The sequence below is a fragment of the Physeter macrocephalus genome, chromosome 9 (genome assembly GCF_002837175.3).
Source record: "Physeter macrocephalus isolate SW-GA chromosome 9, ASM283717v5, whole genome shotgun sequence".
Taxonomy (NCBI): domain Eukaryota; kingdom Metazoa; phylum Chordata; class Mammalia; order Artiodactyla; family Physeteridae; genus Physeter; species Physeter macrocephalus.
The window spans coordinates 43,854,324-43,868,444 of NC_041222.1; the positions used below are offsets into that span (position 1 = coordinate 43,854,324).

General features: G+C 41.6%; 1 protein-coding gene across 6 annotated transcripts in view; it reads left to right on the forward strand.

Moving 5' to 3' along the window:
- Window positions 1-14,121, forward strand: part of KANK1 (KN motif and ankyrin repeat domains 1) — a 206,645-nt gene that overhangs the window by 60,721 nt on the left and 131,803 nt on the right. For 5 of the 6 annotated variants that reach the window (XM_055087151.1, XM_055087152.1, XM_007129199.4 and 2 more), the window contains exon 2: window positions 7,735-7,859. The gene's annotated coding sequence lies outside the window, so the exon portion shown is untranslated. Of the gene's footprint in view, window positions 1-7,385; window positions 7,860-14,121 lie in introns of those variants that run through there. The other variant, XM_024126833.3, reaches the window with a different exon arrangement.

The following is a 14,121-nucleotide window of genomic DNA, read 5'->3' on the forward strand; positions in this document are numbered from 1 at the left end:
CACAGGGAACTAAAAGACGGGAGAGAAGTGCTAGAGGGTATAGAGCTTTCCATCCTGGGGCTTACTGTTGAAAGGGCAGAACTGAGCCAAGTGGTAACCCTATCAGAGAGGAAATCACTTTCTGATCATTAAAAAAAAAAAAAATCAAACTTTTGCTTTCTTTGCTTTAAGTGGAAATATTCTTCCTACTTTATGTATCTAGATACCAAGTAAGGAAGTTGCTTTGGATGACTGAATGCTCCTTATTCCATATGCAGTCTCTCAAGTGTAACTTTTTGGGGTTTTTTTGGCCTGTGCCACAGAATGGAGGGTAAACAATTACGTATATTAGCGATACAGTTTACACGGATAGCAGTTAGTCGGATATTTCATTTCTGATTGATTAATCCTAAAAGAGAAAAGCGTTTTTCTTGAGCCCTCTATACAATATTTTAAAAATTTAATATACATATCTATTTTATTTTTTTCCCTAGGATTGTATCACAGCTTGAGTATATCTCATTGTTGATTAAAAAAATGCATCCATAAACAGCTAGAGATTTATACGTTGTCACAACATCGATGCAATTTCTTAAGGAAAAATCAAGGGTGACAATTGAAAATAAAACACCCATTGCCAAGTAGGACCATTCTGTACCATTTCAAGAACTTGTGCTTGCATGTTTATGGGAGAAATTATTCCAGACCGTACCAGTTCTCTGTCAGAAAACATAATATTCTGACAACCGTCTTCTCCTACCTATGTGTAATATTTAACTGTTATTTGAAATGTTGATCCAAGCTACTTGGGCTTGCATAGGCTTGATATCTTAAAATGCAAGGGGTGGGCACTGAGAGCAGAGCACATTCATAACTCTTGGAGCTTTACTATTATGTCTTGATTTAATAAAATATCCGCAGCTGAAAGTAGGAGGAGAAATTGACTATACACAGGTTTGAATATGTTTTTTTTTTTTTTTTTTTTTGCGGTACACGGGCCTCTCACTGTTGCGGCCTCTCCCGTTGCAGAGCACAGGCTCGGGACGCACAGGCTCAGCGGCCACGGCTCACGGGCCCAGCCGCTCCGCGGCATGTGGGGTCTTCCCGGACCGGGGCACGAACCCGCATCCCCCGCATCGGCAGGCAGACCCTCAACCACTGCGCCACCAGGGAAGCCCTGAATATGTATTTTTTAATATATTCAGTTAGAGTATTCAGCCTGCAAGCCTAGGAGAATGGGTTTCAGTGAGGCAAAGTTTGGCAGGGAGGCACACAGAAATGGAGGGACGAGAGAGTCTAGTCAGTGGGGAGCTGTTTCTAGTTGAGGGCCTGGACTATGCTGTACATAGGCCGGGGGAGAGTCCTTCCCCGCTCCACACCCCAACCCGGGTCTACTTCCCTCTGGTCTGATTCAGCACTCACCCAGCACACCCCGTTATTAGCTTGATAACATGGTAACAGGGAAAGAATGGTATTCAGCTGGGACTCTTTGACTGCAAGGAATAAAACCAGCTTAAGGAGCGTTTTGTCAGGATACTGAAGTACTCCAAAGAGTCCAGGATCCTCAGAGACAACCTAGAATCAAAAACGGGAAAGCACAAGGAGTTGGGAAGACTCTGTGTTGGCCCTGCTGCCCCCTCAGCTTTATCTTCACCTTTCTGCTGCAGACCAGCTCTGTCTGCAGAGCTGATCCCAGGTGCACCTGCATCCAGAGCCTGGCTGGCAGCTCCTCAGCCCCCATTTCTAAGCCCCAGAGGAGGACAGATTTGCACAGCCTGGATCTGAGATCTTTAAGTGTGGACCTCCAGTGAGCCATGGTGGGCGAGATGTGTGTGCTGAGAGGCGACATGGGAGGCCCACCTCTGACCCTGTGGCTGGCTCAGAAAATTCCAAAGAAGGGAGTAGTTTGCATAGAGGGGACAAAAGCCGTCCCCCACACACATACCATTAACATGCTGCTGTGTGTTTATGCATTAGCCCCAGTCTGGGGGAGTAATCATCTTTGGCTCCAAGAAAATCTGGATGTTAGGCCTGAAAAACTTTGGGCCAGACTGAATCAGGGTCATGAATTGTGGTGAATTTTCCAAAGTGACTCCACTCCATGAGGCCTTGTGGCTATCAGCCTCAGATGCCTCCGGAGACCCCTGTTTCTGTTAGTGCAGACCCTTTAAATAGCAGTGGTGATGAGCGAGGCTTGGTGTTCCTGGGGAAATGCCTACATAACGCAAAAGCCTCATGAATCTCTGCTCTAAAAGCTTTCTTTATTCTGAATGATATTCTGACCCACTGATAGAAGCCAATGAAGTGAAACTAATTTTGTCAGAAAAATATGTAGGTTACTAGATCTTAACCCTTCTTCCTTCATTTGTTCGCTCAGTTGTTAATTTGAATTGGGAATGACTGTTAGTCCACAAACTCAGGAGTGCAAGAAATAGTGCATTTTCCTGAATCAAATTAGTTTTGACCGTAGGCTTCTGCTCCCCTGGGGTAGCAGGAAAGTAACCTTGGTCAGGCTTGGATCTCTTTCCTACACCACTCTCCCAGGGGGTCATGCCAAGGTTCCAGACTGACTACATGTCACGAGGGCAGGAAAGCACCCTGGATCATCTGTTCCCACCGGTCCCTGCTGCTTCTGGGCCATGTTTGAGGCTGGGGAGGATGCTTTGTCACAGCCAGGAGACCAAGCTCAGCATCTGGCCATTCTCTTGGAGCTCCGGCACACATCTGGGGGTGCTGCCAGGGAGCAGGTGTGGCCTTCAGCTGCTCTCAGTCTCTCACTCACTCTCCTATAAGAATCTCCTCTTAGTATGAAGGGGGGTGGCGGTGGGAGGGTGGTTTCTCTCTTCTCAAACCCTTTCCTCCTTAAGGAAGCCCCACCACAGCCTCCCTGAAGCAGGGAAGCCAGAGCCCTCTCCCCACGTGAATGAGGAGAGTCCAGAGAGAAAACATCGAGGAAGCCTCCTAGCCAGTATCTTCTCCAAGTGCTGGCTGCAGCAGGAGGTGTGCAGGGCTCTGCCTCCTGTGCGGTCACCCAGCAGCGGTCGCCTGTGGGCAGAGCTCTGCTTTGAGGCATCACCTGCTCTTCTCGTGGCTGCTGATTTATGGGTCGCTGTACCTGCCCTTAACTGGCAGGAGTTTGAGGCATTTGTTGTTTGGATGTTTCCAAAGCCAGTTTGTAAACCTGTTTACTCCAGAACAGTAGTCTTCAAATTCTTAAGCATTTCTATAAATTGTATTGAATTTATAAAAGTATGGGGGAAAGATTTCCTTTTCCCTTTTCTGGCGGCGGATAATTTAGTTCTGCTAATATTCCTGCCGAGAAACTTACCTACCTGGCCCCCACACATGCACTTTTGCCCTCAGAATTCTCAGTGACTAGACTAATTGTGAGTGCATCCAGTTTCAATGATCAGCTACCTCCTTCCTTTTGCCATTGTTGTAGATGCTGCCTTGGCCACAGCACAACTAATGTATTAAAAAATAAAAACATTTTGGAAGTATATGTTTAGGATTAAATCAAGGGGAATGCTATAGAAGATGGCAAAGCTTGCACAAAGCATTAATAAAAAATACGTGGTCTTGGGCAATCAGCATTTTACATAGGAACTGTGAATGCCTCTTCATCTAGAATTTCAGTACAAGCTGTGCATAAAATATTTATTCAGCACAGTGCTGCTTCACCCCTGACAAAAGCATAGGTTCGGGTGTATGCTGTTACTAAAGACATCACTACGTATAAGCAGCTGAAGCACCTTTAAGGGTATTTGGAATGTTAGAAAGTGAAGTGTCTGTCACGGGGTTCAGTTAATAGTGACTGTTGAAGTGGCCTTGGTTCCTAAACAGAAGTGTGTATCTTGTTGCCAGAATAGCACTTAATAGTAAAGGCACATCATAGAGGAGGGAGAAGAAGAGAGGTCACTAATGCGAAATTTAAAGGAATAGGTGGTGTAGAAGCTAGTAACCTGGTTTACTGTTGGTGCAAGGGCTGGAGTAGTCCCCGGGATGACTTTTAAGAACGAAATGTTACTAAAAACACAGCTGAGAATGATTCTGTTACCAAGCCTTTTTTAGGATCAATGCAGAGCTCATTTGTAAAATAAAAATCTGATTGTTACTTTACTAACTATGCATGCCTAATTACATCTCATCTGTAAAAGAGGACTGATAACACCTGCCTAATGGGCTCATTTTCAGGATCAAAAGAATAAGGCACCTTAGTAAGTACTGAGTAAGAAACAGCATTTTTTGTTTGCTTTTTGAGTTTTTGCTTGCTTTAACAATAATTACTTCCATTCATGACTTTACCTGTATTTTCTTTAATCCTCGAAGTAGACCAGTGAAGTAGTGGTATTTCCATTTTAGAGATAAAATTAAAAATTGGAACTATTTGCAACACATGTCAAAGTTCATATATAGTATCCTTATATAAGGATGCCTCTGTATCCTTGTGGTAGACATCCTTTCTGGCTCTAATAGGCTGGAATTGGTTGGTTTTGTTCCTGATAGCCAAATGTTCCCAATTAGTATACCATTTTCTTTGCATTATTAGGGTACCATGTTAATAACATCCTTCATAGATGAAGAGATGCTACAAATGAATAATATGAACACTGTAGCAGAAAAACAAAGGGCATATACAATTAGTGCAGAAAAGTAAAAAAAAGTTCAACCTCAGAGATATGCTAATAAAAGTGAACTTTTAGAATCTATAAGATAGGATAATTTAAAAATTAATACTACCCAGTTTTAGAGGGAATATGGAGAAGTGTACCACTTATATACCACTCATATACCACTAGAGCACAAATTGGGTGAAACATCCTGTAGGACAAGCTGTCAACAATATCAAATGCATATTTTTTTCATACGTTTGACCCATGACTGTCCCTAGCAAATGCTTAATTGTGTGTTTGAGGATATCCATCTCAGCTTTATCTACCTAATCAAAAATTGGAAGTGACTTAAATGCTTCAGGGGGGTTTATTAAAATTGATTATTGTACATTCATTAAAAATATAGGCATAGAAGGCTAATAAGTGACACAACACTTCCATCAAAATAAAAATAAATGGGAAAAGTAGGTTACAAATAATGCCTAGAATTCACTTTTAGTAAAAATTACATATGCTTACACATTTGTTTATTATGTCTATGAATGTGTGATGCAAGCATACCAAAGTAGAAGGAAAAGTCAAAAATGCTAATGATGCTTGTAATTTTTTTCTTTATTCATATTGGATTGTTGTAAACTTTTGGTAAAGAACAAGCACTATTTTGAAGGAAGAAAAAGCATTTAAAGTTATCTTCTGACAATTCGGATCTATTATGTAGGTTACCCAAAGGTAGTAGTATGGTATCTGACCTGAATCTGGATTTTTGCTCTGTTGATTGGATACTTTTCAGTGTCTATTTTCTTTTTCTTTGTTAAATAAATAACTATCATTTACCTAGAGCAGGAAAACATAATTTAGATGTTCAGACTTGATAGCATATAGCTGTTGAATGGTTCCACAAGGTCTCTTAGAGAACCAAAACCAGGCACACAAGGGTGGTGTCTGGAGAGAGAGGTTGGAAGGGTTTCCATTAAATTATTTTCAGTAGTCAAGCTCTGTGCATATGGAAAGGCAAGGAGCAAGGGAATAATAGAGTGAGAGTTTTTATCAGGCTGGTAAGTAAACTTCAGGGTAGAGAATGACCAGCATAAACCCTTTGGCTTGATAACCACAATTCTTAACAGGAAAGTCTCTGCTTGTCTCCATTTGCCCTCCTGGTTTCTTTTCAATCCCCTGCAGTCCACATCCTGGACCAGCCCTATGGAAAATTGTCCTCAGGGGTCACCAGTGACCTCCTTACTAATTGTTATATCCAGTGACATCTTGTTCCCATCCACAGCGGTTGAAGTCTCTTATCTTTCTTTGGGTTGATGTGCCTCTCCACCCCCCTCTGTAACCACTCTCTGTCTCCTTCATTGGTTCTTCTTCCTCCATCTCCCTGAACCTTCACTGTGTCTTCTACTAACTCCCCTTAGAACCTTTGTTTAGTCCTAGTGGTTCAACTGTCATCTTTTTTGAGGTAAAAGTCTAGCAGCCAGTCTCTCCTTATTGTGAGTCATTCCTGCTGCTGCTTGCAGTTTGGTCATAAAATGGTTTTTGGAATTAGAATGTGTTGGCTTTGACTCAAAATCTACAGACATTGGAGATACTTAGAAGTCATTTCTCGCTCTAGGAGAAGGCCCCTGGATTGTCTATGAGTGGCCTACTTACTGATGATGGAATAAGCTCCTTGTGTGAGCCTCTCCACATAAACAAAAATAGTGGAGCTAACAACGGAATCTTGGGTCAAGGCACAAAGGCTTATATATTTCTTTTTTTGTTTTTTTGTTTTTTTTTTGTTTTTTTTTTTTTGCGTTACGCGGGCCTCTCACTGTTGTGGCCTCTCCCGTTGCGGAGCGCAGGCTCCGGACGCGCAGGCTCAGCGGCCATGGCTCACGGGCCCAGCCACTCCGCGGCATGTGGGATCTTCCTGGACCGGGGCACGAACCCGTGTCCCCTGCATCGGCAGGCGGATTCTCAACCATCAACCACTGTGCCACCAGGGAAGCCCCAAGGCTTATATATTTCAAAGAGCATTTGTAGAGCTGATGCAAAAAATACCAGGTTTGTAAAAACTTTGATGTTTAGTCCGTGCCAAAATGACAAACTAACTTAAAATAATCAGAATAGTCGCTTTCCAGCTGGAGAGCTAAGCTCAGTAAACTAGAAACAATGGCCAGTGCCACTGAGACACTGTGTGAGAGTTAAATTATCTGGAAGGTTGGATCGCCAAGTCTGAGAACTAGAGATAGGCCTTGACAGAGGGGATAAGAAAAGCTGTATCTTGCACGGGGAATGATAGTTGCAAAATCAGGGTGTAGGAGTATGTGTTCTTTGGAACATAATAAGACGTACCTGACTAAGACAGAAGGTGTTTGTTGGAAGCCGGAGGAAGATAAGATAAAGTAGAGCCAGATTATGGAAGAGCCTGAAAGTCAGCAAAGGCGTTTACATTTAATGGAAGAGAAATGTATTACCACTGTGGATATGGATGTAGGAGAATGTTAGATTTGGAGGTGAGAAGAACATAGAACTTCAGAGTTTGAGGTGGGGGTACCAGAGAATTTGGTACTAGTGGAGACATAGGAGTGAAAAAAAAAAGTAGAGAGCAGTAGGACAGACATTCAAGGGAAAGTGGCAGTGGACTGATGTTGGAATGGGCAATGATGGAGAAGGCTGACGTGAAAACAATCCCAAAGTTTTAATCCAGGGGAACTGCCACCCACAAAGAAAATCCTCAGTGGAGCTAGTTTTCAGAGAAAGGCCATGTATTTCTTATGGGCTTGTCTGATTCTGAAATGACAAAGATACCAAATATAAAAATTGATGGTATTCATGAGCTGACTTATGTACATATTGATGGATACATGGAGAGCAGTAATGGAAGTGAAGGTGAAAGGATGTGAGGAACCAGCCCTTTTCTTTGAACTGGTGGTGAGACACCCTAGAGCTAATAAGTAACTTTTACCAAAAGCAAAGGAGACTCACGTTTGCATGATATCCTAGGTTCTTTTTTATTCTGGCCTGCACCTTCCACCCTCAACCGGAGAATGACTTAACCATAATAAACTGCATAGCTGTCTCTAGTAATTGATTCCCCCTCTCCTGTTGGAAAGTATTGCCCCATCACATTTCCCTCAATGAGACTCTTTTTTTCTTTCAGAATGATTGTCACTGTACTGGGTGGACTGCTGAGCTATTGAATTACGTCTGTCTTTTGACCACACTAGGAAATTGTCTATGGAGTTGACATATTTATTGCAGTAATTTCTGGCCTTACATACTTAGGTAAGGTATACTTTTTTCCATATAACTATCATGAAGTTGTCATGCTTTTCTTCCTTAACTTTGCTTTTTAAGAGGCATTAATCTGTTCTTTTCTTCTACCTTTTATGCTCTAATAATCACTTCAGAGTGCTCTTAATCTTCAAATATATGAGTGCAGAAAAGACTTTTATATAATGAAATATGAGCAAGCTGTTTGAAGAATAAAGGGGGAAATGTATTACTCTTCAGATTAAATCAATAAAAGTACCCCATTTCCTTAAACACAAGATGCATAGACTGGATTATACTAGAGAAACTTAATAAATTGAAAGGAGTGTTCATTATTAAGTCTACTTGAAAAAATGAAGATACTTAAGTATTAATATATTGCTGGCTTTATTCAAGTAAAGAAAATTTAGAAAATACAGGGAATTTAAAAGAAAAAAATGTGTTACTTCACTTCCAGAGATAACCAGTGTTAAAATTTTACTGCATTATTTATAATATTTGTTTTTACAAATATTTGTAATGGTGTGTGTGTCGTATGTGTTAACTTGCTGTATTTTTGCAAATGAGAACATTTATCACATGCTTGCTCCATGCCAGGCTCTGTACCAGCTCTGTACCAACCCCTTTACATACATTAATTTATTAATTCTCACAACTCTGTCAGGTTGGTGCTTTCTTATCCCCATCTGTACAGAAGAAAATTGAAGCTCAGAAAAATTAAATAACTTGCCCATGCTCACATAGCTGGTAAACCCACTCAGAACTTGAACCAGTCAGATGCCAAAGCCCATACCAACAGGCTTTTTTACATACTTCTTTTCCTTGACAATGTGCTTATACCTTTTTTCCTGAAGCATCATTTTACATGACTATATGGTGTTCACTTATGTGGGTATGCAATGGTTTCTCTACCCCATCTCCTTTTGTTGGACATTTATTTGTTTTTCGTGATTTAGTTTTAGAAACAACATTGTAGTAACATCTTTTGTGCACATACATGATTCTCTCTCTAGGGTAGATTGCTGCGAGTGGCATTGCTGAGTCAGCCACAGTGTGGGAATGTATCCTTCAGTGTTGGATGCATTCTGCTAATTGCCTTCTCGAAAGGTTGTACCAGTTTATATTCCCACTAGCAGAATATGGAAGTGCCTGATGACCCTAAGCCTTCAATGACATTGGTAGTTGGCAATTGAATAATTTTGTTTGCCTTCTTAAAAGAGTCCACGTGTCCTTGGTCAGGTCCATCTTCTTGCCTCTAATCCTCTAGAGCCATAGCCTCCTGACTGGTTTCTCTCTCTCCACTGTAGACCTCCCTTTGTCACTAAAGGAACTGCAGGACAATGGATAAGAGCATGGGCTCTAGCGGTAGATGCCTGGGTTCAAATCATGGCAGTACTGCTCTGCGTTAGTTTCCCCATCAATAAAATGGAAATAATAAAGCCATTTCCTGTGGTGGTGCTAGGTGATAGTTGATGTAAAGGATTCTAGAACAAGTGCATGACTCCTGGTATGTGCTCAGTAATTGTTGGCTACTGCTGTTGTCTTCCAGAAGTCCATGCTCATATAATTAAAAAACCATATCTTATATGCAGTTGACCCTTGAACCTCATGGGTTTGAACTGCGCGGGTCCACTTATGCACAGATTTTTTTCAGTAGTAAATACTACAGTACTACACGATCTGTGGCTGGTTTAATCTGTGGATGTGGAACCCTGGATACTGAGGAAACCAGACATGGATGGAGGGCCGACTATAGATTTTTGACTGTGTGGAGGGTTGGCACCCCGAACTCCCACGTTGTTCAAGGGTCAGCTATACTTGTTTTAAATTAAATATGATTATTACCAAATTAGTAATTTACAGTAGAAACTACAGGTGCTGACATTGTGTTATTATATGTTAACACTGTGAGCAGCCTGAAGGTCACGAATAACCATCCCTGTCTCTGTTGATGATGCAAGGTCAGGGTACTGAGGGGAGAGTAGTAACAGGAATAACTAAAGTGTTAAAGAGCTTTATAAGCTCACAGAGCACTTTCACATGCATTATCTCGCTTGATCCTCACAACATAACTGTGAGGTAGGTGGAGCAGGTATCATTAACCTCTTTTTACAGAGGAGGAAACTGACTTGGAGGAATTAAGTGACTTGTTTACTTGAGGTCATAGAAATGGTCACTGGCAGAGCTGAATGTGTACTCTAGGCCATCCGATGGTAAATCCTACTCTTGATACTTCGTGACATAACGATAGACTGAAGAGGTGCAGGTGTAGATACTGAGGTGTAGAAATGTACCAGAAAAGGAAGGATCAAAGAGGGATGCCGCCTGGGAGGAGGAAGCAGAGTTGGGATAAGGAGCTTGGACATAATTGATAAGAAGGCAGGGACCCGGTGGGGAGGGAGTGGGATCAGAAAGAGAAGGGAAAACTGAAGAGGCCAGGACTGCAGGACCCATAGGGCTGGCTGAGGAGCTGGAGGGAGGGGGGGCTCCTTCTTTGCTGCAAGCAGGGAGGAGGGAAGGAAGAGATGGAGGATCGAGACTCAGGTGCCTGGAGGTAGAAAGGAATATTTGAGAGGGCTGAAGACTTATGGCCTGAATATACCTCCTAAATAAAGAAGAAAGTATTCGTTGAGAATAAGAGTGGTGGGTTTGGGGTTTTTGATTTGAGAAAGAGGAACTGCTTAGAATAGCCAAGGTGTGAAGTGGGCCAGGGAATTAGAAAGGGCCACCAAAGACCTTTGTAGCACAAGAGACAGGACCCAGATAACGTTTAGGCACCAACTTGGCAGATTCTAGGACCCCAGCAACCCTGCTCTACGGGTGCTGAGAATGTGCACTTGCCAGACAAGGATGTTTCTTTGTGAGCAAAGGGTAAGACAGGCACTGGCTCGACATTAGGAAGGGTAAATTCCTCAGTTGCCTATGGAATGAGAGGAAATCACACTCTACAATAATCCTCTTGTTTCCAGTGGCTATCAGGCTGTGCTCTAGTCTTGGGGTACCCTTTGCTCAGAAGTTAAGTACTGCAGTGATAATATTTGTACACAGTTGTCCTTGGTGTAGGGTGTTTTAATCAGTGGAGAAAGAAGCAGCACTAGTTCAGTTTTCGGTTCTGGAAACCTTTGTTAGGACTGTGCTTTGTAGTCAGAAAGGCGAAGTAGGGAGATTAGATGGTTTCTTAATCTGTGAAATGAGGAGTTAGACTAGATAGATGCCTCCCAGTGTCCCTTTCTGCCATACCATTTTCTGATCCAACTTCAGTCTACACTGAGTCTTCTATCTATGACCTCCTTTACAAGACAGTTTAGCATTTCTATATTTTTATTTTATGATCTACATATTTTTTTGCTTGGATACTTTGCTTAGTATTAAAAGTAATGTATATTGACTGGTAGATAAATGAAAGATATATAGATAAAATAAAAGGACCTGTTGAAAATGCACAATCCTAGAGAGCCCAGAAATGAACCCACACACTTATGGTCAATTAATTTATGACAAAAGAGGCAAGAATATATAATGGAGAAAAGACATTCTCTTCAGTAAGCGGTGCTGAGAAAACTGGACAGCCACATGTAAAAGGATGAAATTAGAGTGTTCTCTAACACCATAAAAAAGAAAGAAAAACTCAAAATGGCTTAAAGACCTAAATGTAAGATTGGATACTATAAAACTCCTAGAGGAAAACATAGAACACTCTTTGACATAAGTCATGGCAGTATCTTTTTGGATCCATCTTCTAAAGTAAAGGAAATAAAAGCAAAAGTAAACAAATGGGACCTAATTAAACTTAAGCTTTTGCATAGCAAAGGAAACCATTGACAAAACAAAAACACAACTTACTGAATAGGAGAAAATATTTGCAAATGCTATGACCTAAAAGGGGTTAATATCCAGCATATATAAACAGCTCATACAACTCAACATCAAAAAAACAACCTGATTAAAAAATGGGCAGAGGAACTGAATAGACATTTTTCCAAAGAGGAATGCAGTTGGCCATCAGGCACATGAAAAGATGCTCAACATTGCTAATCATCAGGGAAATGCAGATCAAAACCGCAGTGAGCTGTCACCTCACACCTGTCAGAATGACTGTCATCAAAAAGAACACAAATAACATGTTGGCGAGGATGTGGAAAAAAGGGAACCTTCTTACACTGTTGGTGGGAATGTAAGTTGATGCAGCCACTGTGGAAAACAATATGGAAGTTTCTCAAAAAACTAAAAATAGAACTACCATATGACCCAGCAATTCCACTCCTGGGTATAGATCTGGAAAAAAAAAAAAAAAAAAAAACAACAAGTTCAAAAAGATACTTGCACCCCAATGTTCATAGCAGCATTATTTACAATTGCCAAGATGTGGAAGCAACCTTAGTGTACATCAACAGGTGAATGGGTAAAGAAGTGACATATATATATATATATATACACACACACACATATACACACACAGGGGAATACTACTCAGTCATAAAAAAAATGAAATTTTGCCATTTGCAGCAACATGGATGGATTTGGAGGGCATTATGCTAAGTGAAATAAGTCAGGCAGAGAAAGATAAATACTATATTATATCACTTATATGTAGAATCTAAAAAAAATACAACAGCCTAGTGAATATAACAAAAAAGAAGCAGACTCACAGATAAAGAGAGCAAACTAGTGGTTACTGGTGGGGGGAGGAGGGGCAATATCGAGGTGGGGGAGTGGGAGGTACAAACTGTTGGGTGTAATGTAGGCTACAAGGATGTATTGTAGAACATGGAGAATATAGCTAATATTAGCTAATATTTTGTAATAACTGTAAATAGAGCATAACCTTTAAAACTTGTATAAAAAAATTAGAAAATAAAAATATTTTAAAACAGAAAGTGCACAGACCTACCACCGTTACATCACTGCTGTTAATATTCTTCCAGAGGTTTTTCTATGTGTATATGCGTAAATAAGATTTTTTTATTTTATTTTTTTGCGGTACGTGGGCCTCTCAGTGTTGTGGCCGCTCCCGTTGTGGAGCACAGGCTCCGGACGCGCAGGCTCAGCGGCCATGGCTCACGGGCCCAGCCGCTCCGCGGCATGTGGGATCTACCCGGACTGGGGCACGAACCCGTGTCCCCTGCATCGGCAGGCGGACTCTAAACCACTGCGCCACCAGGGAAGCCCAAGGTTTTTAAATATAAGTATGCAACCTACTTTTCTCAGTTGGTATGTTGTAAACTTCTCTCCATCTCAGTATCATTGCTGCATAATTATTAAAGGTAGATAAAGAGTCTATTTTAGGAATGTATGTACTTAACAAATCTCCCTCTAGACACGTGTGTCAGTGCCTATGAGGATAACTATAATTTTGAGGCTACTCTTAATTATTCTTACTATAAAATCAGGAAAAAGGTCTCTGATCTATATTACCTGAAAGACAACCAATTTACAATCCCACTGATATTATGCAAGGTTTTCTTTTCCCACACTCTTTTTAACATTAGATCATAGAATTTAAAAAACTTTATCCAGTTTTATGCACAGGTGAACATTTATCATATGTTTATAAGGCATTTGTATTTCTTCTTTTGTGAATATTGTGTTCATGTTCTTTTTAAAAATTTTTATTTATTTTTATTTATTTTTGGCAGTGTTGGGTCTTCGTTGCTGCGCGTGGGCTTTCTCTAGTTGCGGCGAGCGGGGGCTACTCTTCGTTGCGGTGTGCGGGCTTCTCATTGCGGTGGCTTCTCTTGTTGCATAGCACGGGCTCTAGGCGCGCGGGCTTCAGTAGTCGTGGCTCGCGGGCTCAGCAGTTGTGGCTCATGGGCTCTAGAGCACAGGCTCAGTAGTTGTGGCACATGGGCTTAGTTGCTCCATGGCATGCGGGATCTTCCCGGACCAGGGCTCGAACCCGTGTCCCCTGCATTGGCAGGTGGATTCTTAACCACTGTGCCACCAGGGAAGTCCATCTGTTCTTGTTCTTTGCCGATTTCTCCAAAGGGATGTTTACTTTTTTTGTTACTGATTTGCAAGAGTGTTTTTACTATGAACTCTTTTATTATAAAAAATATTATAGATCTTTATCTCCTTTGCCTTTGATTTTTTTTTTTTTTTGCGGTACGCGGGCCTCTCACTGCTGCGGCCTCTCCCGTTGCGGAGCACAGGCTCCGGACACGCAGGCTCAGCGCCCATGGCTCACGGGCCTAGCCGCTCTGCAGCATGTGGGATCTTCCTGGACCGGGACACGAACCTGTGTCCCCTGCATCGGCAGGCGGACTCTCAACCACTG